Here is a 15,628-nt window from a genome sequence, read left to right on the forward strand (position 1 = left end):
GCATTGCATTTCTAGTTCTAAACACGAAGGAGTTGAAAGAATGATTTTCATGTAGAGAAAGCTCATCCCATGTGGACCTAATTGTGATGTTGGATAATCTGAGCACCATTTAATATGGATATATACTCTTTGTGGTCCATTTAAAAAATGCAATTAAAAAAAAGTAACGTTCCAGCCACTGCCTCAAATGTTATTGTGTTGCAACTCACATGATTTCTTTTCTGGAATTATGTCAGCTTTTGAATAAAAAACGTTACATCATACCCTTCACCAAATGTTCAAGATGTTAGGTTGATTGGAAATGATTGTAATATTCTATAAATCAAGTTATGCCATGTTATCACAACACTCAAAGCCAGATATTTGCAGTCCTGAATAATGTGAATCATTTTCAGTTTGTCATTGGAATACTGAACCAGAATTTATTGTCAAGAACATGCCACAAAATTTGTTTTTTTGCTGCAGTACCACAGTGCAAACATTTCTATAAAACCACATAATAAACAAAATAAATAAAATAGTCCAAGGAAAAGGAAAAGACAAAATGAGGCAGTGCCTGTGGTTTAATGTTCATTCAGAAATCTAATGGCAGAGGGAAAGAAATTGTCCTTGTACCACTGAGTGCTCGTCTTCTGGCTCTTGTACCTTTTTTTCCTGATGAAGAGGGCATGGCCTGGTGGTTCAGGTCCTTGAGGATAGAGGCTGCTTTTTTAAGATACCGTATCTTGTAGATTTCCTCAATGGAGTGAAGACTGGTGCCTGTGAAGTCTGAGGCTGAGTTAACCACACTCTGGAGTTTTTTCCTGATCTGAGTGTAATCATCTCCATGCCAGATATTAATGCAACCAGCCAGAATGCGCTCCACCATACACACTTGGTTAGCAATGTGAAATACCTGGAGATAAAGGTTCCAATTTTTTTTCTAATATCTATGAGAATCTGACTTTTTTTCTAGTAAACATCCTTCATATTTGAGCTCATGAAAAGGTCATTGGATTTTTCGTGTGGTAAGGAAGTTGTATGTCATGCTTGCCTTTATTGGAGAGGGCACTGAGTAGAAAAGTAAGGAATTCATGTTGCAGTGATATAAAACTTTGGTTAGGCCATACTTGAAATACTGTATCAAGGATGTGGAGGTGTTGGAAATGGTTTACCAAGTTGGTGCCTAGTTTAGAAGGTATGAACTATAGTGGGTGATATTGTCTGGCATATCAAAGCCTGAGAGCCAGCTTGATAGAGATTTATTGAATATGAGAGGCATTGATAAGGGTGATCAGAATCTTTTCCCCAGGGTAAAAGTGTGACACACTACAGGACATGTGTTTAAGGGAGATGTGCAAGGCAAATGCTTTACACAGAGAGTTGTGCCTGCCTGCAATGGGCTGCCAGATGCAGTGGTGGGAGAAGATACAATAATTGCAATTAAGAGTCTTTCGGATAGACACATGATTTAAAAAAAAAAATAGATGGAAAAATATACCGTATATTTCAGCATATAAGTTGACCAGCATGCAAGTTGGACCCTCACTTTTTTTCAGCCTCATTTTAAGGGTTTTATGGTATATCCAACATGTAAGGCAACCTCAGTTTTCTGGCTGAATGAGGTGATCCATTGACCAGCGTATAAGTCAACCCCCAAAGGTCACGATGCCTGAGATGGGCCATTGATTGGCATATACGTCGACCCACATAAATCGCGCGGATTTATCTGCTGGGCATTGGCTGTCATGGAGGGTCCATCGATGAAAACATGAAGCAGGTTTTAAGTTGAAAGTGATAGAAATGGCCAAGAAAACCAACAACTGCGCTCCTGCAAGAAAATTTGATGTGCATGAAAAGTTGATAAGAGACTGGAGGAAGAAAGAAGACATTTAAGAAACATACCAAAAAAAAAGATCCTTGAGAAAAGGAATCACTCGTTGGCCAGAATTGGAAAATCACGTTGCAGAATGGGTACGTGAACAGAGGTAAGATTGCTGCATAGTCACCCAAAATAAAATAAGAACATTTACACTGCAGTGGGCAAAGTCACACACTCAGTGATGATTTTGAGGCTATTGTAGGCTGGTGCAATAGTTTCATGAACAGGAAAAATCGGGTATTATGCCAAAAAACAAAAATTGTACAGAAACTACCAAACGATCTTGTTCACAAAGTTGTAAGTTTTCATCAGTTTATTATACAAAACTGGCAGAAACACCAGTTTGCATTGGCAAATATTGGAAATGTGGATAAACCCTCCATGAATTTTGACATGATAGGCAATAGAACAGTGGAATGGAAAGATGTTAAAACTGTGCAAACCAGAATTATGGGCCATGAAAGGACCAGGTTTACCATGGTGTTATTGTGCATGGCCGATGGGACAAAGTTAAGACCTGTGGTAATCTTCAAAAGCCGGTATTTTTGTACATTTTCATGATGATGGATGGATGAAAATGATGTAAAACTATGGATAGACAAAGTGTGGAACAGGTGGTTTATGAAAAGAACAGAGTTTGCTGGTGTGGGATATGTTTCATAGCCACTTCACTGAGAACACTAAAAAGAGATTAGCACTACGTAATACTTTGCAACTGCTCGATGCCTGCTTGACGTCATTCAAAGATCATGTGCGCAAAGTTGTCGAGTGCAGAAAAGTCATTTACAAAAGGCGGGGTAATGCATGCTGCATCACTTGATGTGCTGTGTAACTTCATGCTCACGGCATGGGACAAAGTTAGAGTAGAGACTGTGATAAAATAATTTTAAAAGTGCGGTATCTCTTGTGCAATTGATGGCACGGAAGTGATTTATTGTGGGACACTGATGATGAATCTGAAACTGCCTCATCAAACACAGACTGGGACCCATATGATGACTGTTTAAATAGTGAGAGTATGGACATGCTTGCCACCATCTTTGCTTCAGACGATAATAATGAGAGCGATTTTGAAGGGTGCTAATTGTGTTGTTATTTTCATTAAAAATCTCAATGCAAATCTTTCGCAGTTGGGTTTGTTTTTGGATTTTCATGGGTTGACTTGTACCCCGAATCAGTTTTTCAAGGGTTGACTTATATGCTGGATCAGCACCGATTGGATTTTGAGCAGAATTTTAGGTCTCAAAAGTATATCTGGCATATAAGTCAACACCCATTTTTTGAATTTTTTTTTGGTTTTATGACTCAACTTGTATGCCAAAATATACAATATATCAAATGCAATTAGCAGAGTTTTAGATTGATTTGGACATGTTGTGCGGCACTTGGGCCAAAGAGCCTGTTCCAATACTGTATCCTCCTATGTTCTCTGTCTATGCTCCTATGCCATACTGTTCTAGGTACCGTATATTCTGTTGTATAGGACGACTCTGCATAGGATGATCCTGGAAGTTTGCCTAAAATGTTGGTTTTAAACAAATGCCCCCCCCCCCCCCAAAATCTGACACTTACCGCTGACCAGTGGATGCTGTTTAAAGTAAATCACAATATTCTAATAACAAATGATCATTTAAAGGTTTAAATTTCATTTGACTATTTTATAATAAACCACTGTCAGCTCCTGTAACAGGCCGTTTAAAGCCTATACAGAGCCGACAGTAGTTGGACTAGGCGGATGGGCCCCAGGGAGGAGAGCTGAGACTTTGCAAATAACTAACGGGGCACGTGTGAGATTGTGGAAGCTAGAAGGGGTGCTACAAATTAATTGACAAGGTAAGAATTTGAGACTTTTGAATAGGATGACCCCTGAATTTAAGGTGAAAATTTTAATTTTTGCTGATTGTCCTATACAAATGACTTATATGATACGAGTCGAAGTTACAGCTGTTACGTAATCAAGACAAGTTGGGCTCTGTGTTCTGACAGAGAAAATGTGGTTAAGGATATTGATGATTTGAATTGTCTAATACTGGGGAAAAAGGTGTTCACTTTTGAATATGCAAAAGTAGTTTCAGAAACCTATTAATTAATTCTTCACTAATTTTTAAAATTTAAATTTTAACTGAATTTTTTGTGTGTTTTTTATTTACACATACACACACCCTCCCCCCCCCCCACTCCACTAAAAATTGTAAGAATAAGAAAAATATACTGTGCAGGTACAGAATAACCACAATGTATTTCAGGAAGAGATTATAAACGTTTCGTATGTTATATACAAAAGAGTAAACCAATGTTTTATTCATTAAACATTAAAATATTGCATAGAAGTGTGCCACATTTCATCAAACTTCAGTTTTCAAAACGTTACACCTAAGCTTCTTGAGGTTCAAGCATGATAAGGTCATTGTACATAACTGGGAGGGATAGAGTCCTTCCATCTTAGCAAAATAGATCTTCTTGCCATTAAAGTGGCAAAAGCGATGACATGGCAATCCGGTCCCGATAATCGACTGTTCTCTGTCACCACCCCAAATAAAGCTGGAATGAGATGAAGGTTCAATAGTAACCAAGAAAAAAATACGGGAAAATACATTAAAAATTTCCTTCCAATAGTGATCTAATGCTGAACGGAACCAAAATATATGAAATAAGGAAGCAATCCCATTACAGCATCTGTCACATAAAGGGTTGCTAGTAGGAAAAATCTTAGCTAATTTATCTTTGAATAAATGTACGATCTTGAATCGAGTAAGTGAATGACATGCACAAATGGAAGAGGAACGGACCAATTTTAAAGCTGTAGTGAGATGCTTTTAAAGGCTGTAAAATTTGTCCTAATGGATTTTAATCCAAGACTAGGTCAGAAATTGACTGTAAAACAATTTAATTGCCCATCCTGCAGCATTTGGTGCTGATTTACATCTTCCATACTGCAGTATAGAGCAGGTCCTAATGCAAATGTTAATTGATAACTAAATGGTTCAGGGTGCAGTGGTGCTGCCCCTCACCAGAGTGATGTTCTGGCACCTCATGGGGCTGTTTTGGGTGCCCCCCCAACCCCTCCCTGCTGAACATTATTCTGGACAGACAAGGAACATATTTCTTCCATGACCGGTCACCCTCCTTTCCTTGTTCTACCATTCACTCTCAATTATACAATGCCAATATCTTCTTTAAACAATTAAGCATGGACAATAAATACTGGGTTTGCCAGAGATGACCAGATCCTGTAAATTAATATGAAAAACACTACACAGAGCAGAGGAATTTATGGTGTTTTGTTCACTAAGATCTTTTTGTGATATTTTCGAGTGTTCTCATACAGTGAAAAAGGTTTGGTGTTTGATTCTGGTGTTGCTATCCTTGCCTTGTATTGGTGAGTAATGGCATCCTGTGTTTCATTGTGGATGCAATATGGACAACACTCGCTGGTTTACCAAGCCAAAGGGAAATTTTACAGCATAAATGGAATCTAAGGGCCAGTTGATCATTTTCTCAGGCTACATTATATGATGGATGGTGATCTATTTTTATCATTGCACAATAATCAGCGTGTGGCAATGCTTTTATACTGTTAAAAGATGTCACACCTGACATACAAGGTATCAGATAAGCCTAAGCAATTGATGTGTTTATAACAGAACTGCTGGTTTCTTGCCTCAATTCAGCCCTGATTTAGGTGCTTTTATATAATATTTCATGCTTTCAATTGCAGTAGAAAAAATACCATTTGTTAAAGGTTAATGCTGCCAATCATGGATTTGTATTTGCCTGATTTCAAAATTAATTAGTTTACATGTAACACGACTGCTTGTTCATTGTTGCATTAGTTAATTAATCCTGCTCTTGCTGGCTGAACTCTTTGTACTTAATGAAACTGCTGTGACTATCTTTCAAGTTATTTATTTGACAGAAAAAAATGTTCCACAGATGCATCAATAAAATCAATAATATTAGATGCAACAGGATTTCTTGCGTAGAGTCTGTGATATTTCTTTTATAAAGAAACATGGGTTCTTTTAAAACAATTAAACTTTATGAGCTAAAGCACACACATGACCATGTGGAAGCATCCATCTTGAATTCCCGAGCTGCAAAAAAGCTAGTCTCTGACTCCCTTTAGAGGTCAAGAGTATCACTAGCACACTCTATTACCACAGAGCCAATCTTTCTTTCCACATATTGAGATCTCCAGAAGGCTGCCCCTGACTTGATCCAGCTGAATGTGTACCACTGTTGGAGTTTGACAGGAATCACTTGAGAAGGAAGCAAGAGAGTTTCAAGGGGTCAGTAGTCAGGATAATGTGAACTATTTTGTAACCGCGTAAGAATACACCCTTCTCACTGTAGTGCACCACTGTGGGGTGTAGGGTATGAAAAGTGTGTGTGTGTGTGTGTGTGAGCAGTCTCCTGCGATGGTGAAAGGCATCAGTAAGTAAAGTCTCTTTTGTTATTTGAATCTTGCATCTCTAAGTTATTTAAGAAGCCTTCCAAGTAACAGAGACATAACAGCAAGAAAGGCATGGAGGATGACATAAATAAACCAGGGAATGTTTTAGCAAGGATAGGTCAGGAAGCTGCTCCAAAGTCTTGAAAGGTAAACAGGAAATGCAGCAATGGGAGGAGGAGTAAGAAAGTCTATGGGTACCTCACAGAGACTGAACATCTCTGTACACAAATATGCTGGAGAAATTCAACAGGACATGCAGCATCTATAGGCAGTAGAAGGTAAGCAACATTTGGGCCTGAGCCCATAATCAAGATACAAGCAACAAACAAAATGCTCAAGTAGAGCATTTTTTGCAGTCTTAGAGGTAGGTGCCGAGAGGGTGATTAACGGGAAGGGATGAGTGGATGAAGGAGTTACAGAGGGGAAGGAAAGGGAAGATGTGTCCGATGGCGAAATCATGTTGTAGGTGATGGAAATTGCGTGGGGTAATATTGAACATTTTCCATTCAGAGATGTAAGGTAGAGTAATCTATAACGTGGTTGTGTCAAAGAAACAAACTCACAAAAAGTCAATGAGTGTTGTCCTTACCTCAGCAGTTGGGTAAGGATGGTGGCCTTGTGGCTTTTTGGAGCTCTAATACAATTATTTATGAACATGTTAATGGCTTGGATGAGCTTTTAAAAAAAACATTTTTCAGTAAACTAATAGCAGGAAATATTGTACTGAACATCAGGCTAACATATGATGAGTGAATCACCAATTCTAGAATTCATGAATGGCCATGGTTCCATCTTAAACACAAAGAAAGAAACCTCCTCTTGATTCCAACTGATCACTTACCATCAACTGATAAGCTGTATTCCTCCCATTGGTGGAAGCAAATTCTGGATTGGGTATTTTATCATAAAAAGCAGCACGGTTTTAGTGAAGGCACTGAGTTAGCCAAACCTTGAAGAATATATCTGCTTCACTGTGTCTGTGGAAACTAAGGAGACCATGATAGTGTTGATTAGAAGGACAAAGGTTGATCTTTATTGAAATTACTCTTGCTTTATTGAAAGGCACATTTAACATCAGTGGTAAATTAGACAACTAAATGACAGAATGTAGAAAACCAGCAACAGATGAATAAAAGATGAATAAGGAAGGAAAGATTTGAGTGTTTAAGTTACAATTGTCAGAAATATAAATACGATATTAAGAGATTCTACGGATATCTTAAAAAAGAATGTATCTGGGGAATTAATAATGAGAAACAAGGAGATGGTAAATGAACTAAACTGGTATTTTTGCAACACTTTTCATGATGGAAGTTACACAAATCATCCAAAAAGCTGTAAATCAGAAATAGGAAGTGAGCGTAGAATTCAGGAAAATTGCTAATTCCAGGAGAATGGAATTGAGCGTGTTATTGGAGCTGGGAGATAACAAGTCTTCTGGCCCTGATCATCTTCATCCAAGGGGCAGAAATGAAATGGCCACTGAAGTGAATGGTACATTAGTTTTAATTTTCCAAATTTCTCAAACTTTCTGAAAGGTTCCATTGGGCTGGAAAATGACAATTGCAACTATGGAAATATTTGGTGGATTAATTGTGCCCAGTGTAGATGGGGTGGGAATGTGGGGAGAGGATGTTGTCGTGGTAACAAATGGAGGATAGGAGAGGGAACAGAAAGCAGGAAATGATAGACCAATTAAGTTGATTTGTCACAAAATTCGTCATACAGTGATATGGGTTCTTCTTTGAGCAGGCTGACAGGTTATCCTTGACATTCATACAGCCGTGTAAAGATAACAATTACAGAGCATAGGTTAAAATTTAAATTTAGACATACAGCACCATAATAGGCCCTTTCAACCCACAATCCCATCCTGCCCAATTAACCGACACCTCTAGTATGTTTTGAATGGTGGAAGGAAACCAGAACACCCAGAGGAAGCCGGAGCAGAGGCAGAGAGAATGTACAAACTTCTTAAAGACAGTGCTGGATTTGAACCCCAGTCACTGGTGCTGTCACAGCATTGTTACATTAACAGTGCCAGCCTAAGTGTAGTGCAGTGAAAACAGAAGATCTGTTAGCACCCAGCAATGCCAGAGTGATACCACTTCATGAGTTTGACTCAGGAGCCTAATGACTGTCTTCAGCCTGTTGGTGTGTTCTTTCATACTTTCGTCTTCTCTCCAGTAGGAAGAGGGAGGAGATAGTGTGAACTGGTGTGATAGGTCCGACAGTATGCTGGCTGCCTTTCCTGGGCAGCAGGAAATGTGGATGGACTCCACAGAGGAGAGGGAATTTTGAATTATGTTCTGGGCATCTTATGCAGCTTCTTCTGACCTTGAGCAGAGCATCTCCCATGACCTCACTGTGATGTAGAGCATCTCCCATTACCTCACTGTGATGTAGAGCATCTCCCATTACCTCACTGTGATGTAGAGCATCTCCCATTACCTCACTGTGATGTAGAGCATCTCCCATTACCTCACTGTGATGTAGAGCATCTCCCATTACCTCACTGTGATGTAGAGCATCTCCCATTACCTCACTGTGATGTAGAGCATCTCCCCTTACCTCACTGTGATGTAGAGCATCTCCCATTACCTCACTGTGATGTAGAGCATCTCCCCTTACCTCACTGTGATGTAGAGCATCTCCCCTTACCTCACTGTGATGTAGAGCATCTCCCCTTACCTCACTGTGATGTAGAGCATCTCCCCTTACCTCACTGTGATGTAGAGCATCTCCCCTTACCTCACTGTGATGTAGAGCATCTCCCCTTACCTCACTGTGATGTAGAGCATCTCCCCTTACCTCACTGTGATGTAGAGCATCTCCCCTTACCTCACTGTGATGTAGAGCATCTCCCCTTACCTCACTGTGATGTAGAGCATCTCCCCTTACCTCACTGTGATGTAGAGCATCTCCCCTTACCTCACTGTGATGTAGAGCATCTCCCCTTACCTCACTGTGATGTAGAGCATCTCCCATTACCTCACTGTGATGTAGAGCATCTCCCATTACCTCACTGTGATGAGTCCAGCAAGTATGCTTTGTTCAATATCTGATATTGGAAAATAATGAAGCTATTATTAAAGATATTATAGCAGAGGCCAAAAAGTAATCAAGATAATTAAGCAAAAATCAGTAGGGTTTTGTGAAACAGAAAGCATCTTTAACTATTTTATTGATGCTCTCTGAACTGATGTGTTGTGGATAAAAGGGAGCTGTGGATGTTGCATGCTTGGATTTCCAGGCAGCATTTGAAAAGGTGTTGCATCAAAGTTATTCCAGAAAACAAAAGGTAATACTGTAGGAGGTGCCATATTGAAATGGACAGAAAATAGGCTGGCTGATAGGAAACAAAGACTGGATTTAAATGGACCTGCTTCTGGTCAACACTATAGACCTAAGTAAGAGAGAAACTGAGTAGGTCATGCAGCATCCATAGGAAGAAAGGCAATCAACATTTCTGGCCTGGACCTTTTGTCAGGAATCTGGAAAAACAGTTAGATGCCGGAATAAAAAGACTGGGGAGGAAAGGGAAAGTTGAGTCGCACAGGCTAACAGGTAAGAGGTAGCAGATGGATACAGATGAAAGAGGGGGAAGAGGGCAATGAAAGTTAGCTTTCATAAGAAGAAGGGATGGAAGTGTGTGGGAAGTTGGAGAAAAGGAGACAGATGAGAAGGAAAAGAGAGACTCCCAAGAAGATTCAGTCAGACTTCAATAATCTGCTGTGTTACTATTCAGAAGTCCTAATAGTGATTCCTACATTCCCTTTGCTGGACTGGGCCCCAGACAGCAGACTCCCTTGGCACTGGAGCTGCAGCTCTTGCCCTCCCTCTGCGGCAATCTGAGCCCGGAATCCTGCGCTCCCTATAAACTCACCGGTGCGTCAGTTCCTGCACTCCCTGTAAACTCACCAGTGCGTCAGTTCCTGCACTCCCTGTAAACTCACTGGTACGTCAGTTCCTGCGGATTCCCAGGAAAACTTATGAAAATAAATTGTAAATTAAATTTAGTCATAAAGCACGGTAACTGACCTTGCTGGCACATGAGCCAGTGCTGCCCAAATACCCCAATGGACCTACAACCTCTGAAACTTTTTTTTAAAGGTGGAAGGAAACCAGAGTGCCCAGAGGAAGCCCATGCAGTCACAGGGAGAATGTGCAAACTCCTAACAGACAACACAGGATTTGAACCCTGGTTGCTCCACTGCTACGGGCTAAAACCACTACACTAACTGTGCCACCAATTTTCAGCTCTGAAAATTTTCTGTTTCTACTTTAGATTTCAAGGAACTCCAGTTTTTGTTTGATTTCTACCCAGTGAGGAAATTTGATCTTGGGCTCTTTTCATGTGGACTTTCCTCAGTAATTATTTGAGTCACTTTATGTAACTGCAGTGTAGTTATGTGAGCAAGATCCACTTCAGGGAGACAAACTCCATGACCCACCAAAGGGTGATGACCCATCATTGAATCTATCAATAATGGGTTTCTAGTATCTGTCTTTGTGTAAATAAAGTAGAAATGTAAAACTTATCTCAAGAAAGCCTGGAGCATGTTAAGGTGCTGATCCTTCAGAAATAAACTCTGAGCATTGAAGCACTTACTGTAGGTAATGATGTGTGAAAGTACGCCAATTTAAAAGCTCACCATGCCAGCAATAGCTGTCAGCAGAATGATGGCCAAGCGGAATGGAAGAATCTTGCTTCAATTTCAGTCACTGATCTCTCAAAGTCATATCAGAACCTAACAGCTGGTCACAGCCCTGTGGAAGTACAGCTGAACCTTCTTCAGTAATCCTTTTCTGCTCCATTTCTGTGAAGTTTGTGGTGTCTATGGGGACTGTAAACTCTGCCTTAGGCAGGAAGGTGGGTGTTTGATGGGCTGATAGGAGGATTTTCTAGATGATTCTGCATCACTGAAGGGTTCCAAACCTGAAATGTGTGGAGCACACAATAATCGCATCGACATGATGGAGTGATTAAACTGCTTTAATTACCAAAAATCTGAGCATTATTGATACATGACTTGGCCAGGTTCCAGGTGCAGGAGCACGAGGGGGGAAGTACGGGCACGGCAGTCTTTATTGGGAAATCTGGGGAGGGGTCAGGGAGGTTTGGACTGCCCAGTCCATACATCTATGCAAATGTATTTCACCACAAAATGTTCTTTGTTTCTCTTCTCTTGGGTGTGTTCTGACCTACTGAGTATTTCCATCATTTTCAGTGTTTATTTAGACTTCCAGCAACTGCAGATATTTTTTTGATTTTCATTCCCTTCTCATACTCCTTCCCTTTCTTGAAATTTTCTTCCACACCCCTCCCTTCCATTGCATTAAAATCTATTTAGTTCTTCTTCTTTCTTCTTCTTCTTCTTTGGCTTGGCTTCACGGACGAAGATTTATGGAGGGGGTAAAAAGTCCACGTCAGCTGCAGGCTCGTTTGTGGCTGACAAGTCCGATGCGGGACAGGCAGACACGATTGCAGCGGTTGCAAGGGAAAATTGGTTGGTTGGGGTTGGGTGTTGGGTTTTTCCTCCTTTGCCTTTTGTCAGTGAGGTGGGCTCTGCGGTCTTCTTCAAAGGAGGTTGCTGCCCGCCAAACTGTGAGGCGCCAAGATGCACGGTTTGAGACGTTATCAGCCCACTGGCGGTGGTCAATGTGGCAGGCACCAAGAGATTTCTTTAGGCAGTCCTTGTACCTTTTCTTTGGTGCACCTCTGTCACGGTGGCCAGTGGAGAGCTCACCATATAATACGATCTTGGGAAGGCGATGGTCCTCCATTCTGGAGACGTGACCCATCCAGCGCAGCTGGATCTTCAGCAGCGTGGACTCGATGCTGTCGACCTCTGCCATCTCGAGTACTTCGACGTTAGGGGTGTAAGCGCTCCAATGGATGTTGAGGATGGAGCGGAGACAACGCTGGTGGAAGCGTTCTAGGAGCCGTAGGTGGTGCCGGTAGAGGACCCATGATTCGGAGCCGAACAGGAGTGTGGGTATGACAACGGCTCTGTATACGCTTATCTTTGTGAGGTTTTTCAGTTGGTTGTTTTTCCAGACTCTTTTGTGTAGTCTTCCAAAGGCGCTATTTGCCTTGGCGAGTCTGTTGTCTATCTCATTGTCGATCCACCAGTTTACCTATTTAGTTCTAATTCATCCCAATCCACATGAAAGGAAATTAAATTTTAATACTGTTTCTACTCACACAGATACCATCTCATCTCATTTTTATTTCAGATTTGAGCATGCACAATCCTTTGCTTACATGTTAAAATATCCCAAGGTAATGTAATTTTCTTTATCACCCTTGATATTGGTTGCTAGTAGATATGTTCTCAATGGACATTAACTTGAGAATAATTGTGCATTAATTAGTGTTAAACTGGTCATTTTATTGCCAGAATCCATAAGGGAGACTAATGTGCATTTAAAAAATGAAGTTTTGCCTTTATAAGTGCTCCGTCACCACTTCCTTCATACAGATTTCAGCATATCCTTTTGTTTCTTGGACATGCCCATTACTTTTGCTACTTTCCAATCTTCCTGAACATTCCAAAGACAGATAATTCTGGAAAATCTTAACTTGTATATTCATTCTCTCTGCACATTGAATGCAAGTGATCGGACTTGCCATTCGCTGTGTATGTGCAATATATGAGAGTAAACACACTACTTCAGAACAATGCTAATCTGTCTCAGACTCTACTAAGCCATTATGGTGTGTGGTTCTATTATTTCTCCACTTTGCCCTTAGGGCAATGCTGTTACAGTGCCAGCAATTGGGACTGAGGTTGAAAAACCACGCTGTCTATAAGGAGTTTGTATGTTCTCCCTGTGACTGCCTGTGTTTACCCCAGGGGCTCCAGTTTCCTTCCACCCGTCAGCATGGACTCATGGGCCAAAAGGACCTGTTACCGTGCTGTATGTCTACATTTAAATTTATAATTTAAAATGTAATTCCTTATTTTGAGCACCAAATACACTGATCTGAATACTTTTCATTGTGATATTTTGTAACTCCGAAAACTCTGGGGTATTTTAGTTCTTTGGTTTTCACTTTTTTTTTACTCATATTATTTTTAACCCAACATCACCATGCAAAAAGTAAAGTACGAAAGTCTACAGACACCATGGTTGAAGTAAAAACAATGCAGGAGAAACTCAGCAGGTTGAACAGTGTACTTTATATAGCAAAACCCATAATCAACATTTCGGCTTGAGCCCTTCATTAAGGTATGGAAAAATGTGGGCAGACATCTGAACAAAATCATATGATAGGAGGGGTGAATGGAGGAGCACTGTCCCAAAGGCAGCAGGTAATAGGTGGATAAGGGAGGGAGAGCACTGTAGCAAGCAGGAGGTGGAGGGGTGGCTCTGTGAATAGAGAGGGAAGGGGGTGGAGAGCTAAAGGCAAGAAGACAAGGGGAAAGGGAAGGGAGGAAGAATGGAGACTAGATTGGTAGAAACCGGAGGTCGATGGTAATGCCATCTGGTTTGACAGTGCCCAGATGGAAAAATCAAATGTTTTCCTCCAATTTACGGGCAGCCTTGGTGGGATTGTGTATAAGACCATGGACAGACGTAAGCATGGCAGTGGGACACATAAATAAAATGATTGGCCACTGGGAGATCCCTGTCACTGATGTGGACAGAACAAAGGTACTCAGCGAAGCAATTACCAGTCTCTGTCGGGTCTCTCCGATGTGGAGAAGGCTGTGCCAAAGTAGCCTCATCTCGTTCCCATATATTTTTTATGCTCATGCTTTCCTACACAATGAATATTATCTCTTGGCTTTTATGTTTCTGTAAGTGGCGTAGGTTAGACGAAAATCACATTACAATTTGATATGTAAAATTTATAACATTAAATTTTCTACAACTATTTGTTTTGAAATCTTGACTAAAAGAGATCATTGATTAGTCACACCCCATGCTCTTTTACTGACATATTTAACTGTATGCAGACATTTAAATCAAAAGGTCCAGAATGCTTTCAAATTGTATAGGTACATTTATCGAATGCATGTACCTTGTACGTACATGATTTGGATAAAAAATAATGCACGCAATAATCAAAACCACTCATGGCTTCCTCTTTGGCAAGTTTGTGCACTTAAAGGTTGATATCAGATCAGGATTTTTATTGTCATGAACGTGTGTCACGACATATGTTGTTTTGTGGCAGCATTACAGGGGCAAAAATATAAATTGGTGCAAAAGATGAAAAAAAAGTGAAGTAATATCTGTGGTTCATTGTCCATTCAAAAATCTGATGGTGGAGGGGAAGAAGCTGTTTTTGTCCTTTTGGGTGTTTGTCTTCAGGCTCCTGCACCTCCTTCCTGATGGTAGCAGTGAGAAGAGGGCGTGGCCTGGGTGGTGGGGATCATTGATCATAGAGGCTGCTTTCTTGAGATGTCCTCAATGGAGTGAAGACTGATGCCCATGATGGTGCTGGCTGAGTTCATGACTCTCTGTAGTCTTTTCCTGTCCAGTGCATTAGCTCCTCCATACCAGACAATGATGCAACCAATAAGAATGCTCTCCACGATGCACCTGTAGAAATTTGCATGCCTTATACCAAATCTCCTCACGAAGTACAGCTGCTGGTGTGCCTTCATGATTGCATCGACAAGATAGATCTTCAGAGATGTCGATACCCAGGAATTTGAATTTCTTTACCCTCTCCACTGCTGACCACTGCTGTGATATCCTAATATCCTTTCTTGGGTACACTCATAAGCCATGTAAAGCAATGATATAAAATTAGAAGCCTCAATGACTCAGTGTCTCAGCCTATCTTTAATATTTATTTAATAATCAGAGATGAAATCGGCTCCATCTGGATTCTAGATCATAGAATGGATATGGTTGGTAATTTACTGCAAGGAGCTTCATCTTCATCTGAAACATGGATCACTCATGTCAGTTATTAAAGTGTTGGTCCAGAATTTAATAAATGACGAGACCATATCTGTGGTGATAGACCTAACATTGAGAAATAGTATTCACCTGAAAGTAAGAGCTGATGTGACAATTCTCACTCATTCGACCAGACCTGAGGCCAATGTACTCACGACTTGGGGATTAATCTGCCTATGATCGGGTAAGGTACAACATTTGGTGACCGATCAGATGATCCTTTCCAAATGCAATACCCTCATGACTGAGATGTCTTCCCTTTAAGGTAAAACCAACCATTTTGGGCCAGAGTGCACAGGCTCAGAATAGAAGGACATCATCTGTTCAATAGTTCAACAATGGTTGAACAGCTGAGGAAAAATTTCATCAGCCAGAGTATATGAATCTGGCTG

This window comes from Narcine bancroftii, chromosome 8 (genome assembly GCF_036971445.1).
Source record: "Narcine bancroftii isolate sNarBan1 chromosome 8, sNarBan1.hap1, whole genome shotgun sequence".
NCBI classification, from domain to species: Eukaryota; Metazoa; Chordata; class Chondrichthyes; order Torpediniformes; family Narcinidae; genus Narcine; species Narcine bancroftii.